Source organism: Schistocerca serialis, unplaced genomic scaffold (assembly GCF_023864345.2).
Source record: "Schistocerca serialis cubense isolate TAMUIC-IGC-003099 unplaced genomic scaffold, iqSchSeri2.2 HiC_scaffold_1187, whole genome shotgun sequence".
Lineage (NCBI taxonomy): Eukaryota > Metazoa > Arthropoda > Insecta > Orthoptera > Acrididae > Schistocerca > Schistocerca serialis.
In genome coordinates, this window is record NW_026047389.1 from 85001 (window position 1) to 87500 (window position 2500).

The 2500-nt window shown below is 63.4% G+C and overlaps 1 pseudogene; it reads left to right on the forward strand.

Annotated features, from left to right (window-relative positions):
• The window catches only part of LOC126434365 (large subunit ribosomal RNA), a 7383-nt pseudogene that overhangs the window by 2052 nt on the left and 2831 nt on the right, over positions 1 to 2500 (forward strand).

Genomic DNA, 2500 nt, shown 5'->3' on the forward strand with positions numbered 1-2500 from the left:
TCGGGGTAACCCAAAAGGACCCGGAGACGCCGTCGGGAGATCGGGGAAGAGTTTTCTTTTCTGCATGAGCGTTCGAGTTCCCTGGAATCCTCTAGCAGGGAGATAGGGTTTGGAACGCGAAGAGCACCGCAGTTGCGGCGGTGTCCCGATCTTCCCCTCGGACCTTGAAAATCCGGGAGAGGGCCACGTGGAGGTGTCGCGCCGGTTCGTACCCATATCCGCAGCAGGTCTCCAAGTAACTATGACTCTCTTAAGGTGGCCAAGTGGCGGCGGTGTGGCTGCATCCGGACTTGGCTTCTCGAAGTGCGGTCTTGATGTAGTCGTGCTGCTGCTGCGAGGTGCCTTCCTTGGGTTATAGTTACAGGGAGAGTGATGCGCAATACATGGGCCTAGCCCTCTTAGCCTCTCCTCTCCTGCGGTCTTCTCCCCTTCTCGTGGGCCCGCTGATTTCGCAGAGTGGAAGACCGCACCAGGGGCTTGGGGGGGTTACCAGCCCCCCCTCGCACTATCCCTTTTTTAGTTGGGGGCAGTAAGCAGAGAATAAGTGGTGGCCCTTCCGCTGAAGGTGCCACCCCAACTCCCCCAGCACCTAGCCGGCCAACCGGCCGTGCCGAAAATCTTGTAACTTTTGCAGCTATGTATACCTGTAGTGAGTGCCACCGCAGCTTTACAACCAAGAACGGTCTCGGGGTCCATCGCCGCCGCCAACATCTTGCGGCCGCCAACGCGGAGATCGTCACGGAGAGGCATCGCGCGAGGTGGACGGAGGAAGAAGTCCTGTCGCTCGCCAAGGCGGAGGCCGAACTGTTCCTCGAGAGGGACGCCCGGTTCTTCTTTGTAAATCAAGAGCTCATCAGGATGTTCCCCGACCGAACGCTTGAGGCAATCAAGTGCCGACGGCGGCAAGCTGCCCACAAGCAGCTTGTCCGCCAATTCATGGAGGCGCTTGAGATCGGTCGGGGGGAAGAGCCGGCGTCCCGCCGGGGAGCGGCGAGCCCGCTGCCTGACGCGGGCGAGGCCGCTGCGCCGCCCGTCGACGCAGCCGAGGACTTCGCGGCCGACACCACCAGGCCGCCGCCGGAGGGGCCGACTGACGCCGCCATCTGGGAGCATCTGGCGGGGCTACCCGCTTCCGCCCAGCGTTTCTCTGCCCTGGATCGTGTCATCGGTCTGGGGCGGGGCACGCCGCCCGATGTCATCCTGGGCATGCTCCCGGATGCCCTTGCGTCGGTCGGGTCCAGAGGGGAGAGATCGATCACCAGGACACAGCGGCCGCGCCAACCATCGAAGCGGCCGCCCGCCGCGCCGCCGACGCAGAAGCGCAAGCGGCGCCGCTGGGAGTACGCGAGAACGCAGGATGCCTTCCGACGGTCGCGTGCGCGTTGCGTGCGCGGCCTCTTGGATGGCACCCTGCTCCAGCCGCCACCTGCCATCCCTGGTCTGCTGGACTTCTGGGCGGACCTCTTCACCAAGAAGCCCATCTCCACCGCGGGCTTCATTCGTGACCGCCTCCTCCCGCACTCAGAGCCTGTCGCTCTCGAGTGCATATGGGGGCCGGTCACACATGAGGAGGTCGCCGCCGCGTTGCCGCCCAGGGGATCAGCAGCCGGGCCGGACGGCCTTACCCCAGCGGAGTTGCGGCGTCTGCCGCACGAAGTCCTGGTGAAAGTGATGAATCTCTTCCTTCTGGCCCGCGCCCTTCCGGAACGCCTGCTTCGCGCGCGGACGTCCCTTCTCCCGAAAACGGCTGCACCAACATCCCCCGCTGACTTTCGCCCCATTACGGTCTGCTCGGTGTTGGCGCGGACCTTTCACAAGGTTCTCGCGTCACGCCTGATGCGCGCTTGTGCTGTGGACGAACGTCAGCGGGCATTCATCCCTCGGGATGGGATGTTGGAAAATACCTTCATCTTGGACACTGCTCTCACCGACGCAGTTCGCTCCTGCCGCTCTGTCTTTGTGGCATCGATCGACGTATCTAAGGCATTCGATTCGGTAGATCATGCTGCCCTTCGCCCCGTGCTGAAGGCGCATGGCCTGCCGGATTGCTTTGTCGAGTATGTCGAGCGGTGCTACGAGGGCAGCACGACAGTGATAGCGGACGGCGCCGGCGTGGGCGTGTCTGTGCAGCCAGCACGGGGCGTTCGCCAGGGCGATCCCCTCTCCCCCCTCCTGTTCAACTTTGCGGTGGACTACGTTTTAGGCCAACTGCCCTCCCACATCGGAGCTCGGATCCTCGGTCGCAGAGTCAACGCTGCGGCCTTTGCAGATGACGTCTTGCTGTTTGCAGCGACCCCGAGGGGCTTGCAGTCCCTCATCGACGCAGCTACCGCAGCCCTCGCCCACCTGGGGCTGCAGATCAACGCCCGGAAGTGTTTCACCCTCGCCTTAGTCGCGTCAGGGCGCGAGAAGAAGGTGAAGGTGGACAGCAATGTCACCTTCACAGCAGGCAATACCACCATGCCTGCCCTGCGTGTGGGTGAAACCTTCCGGTACCTGG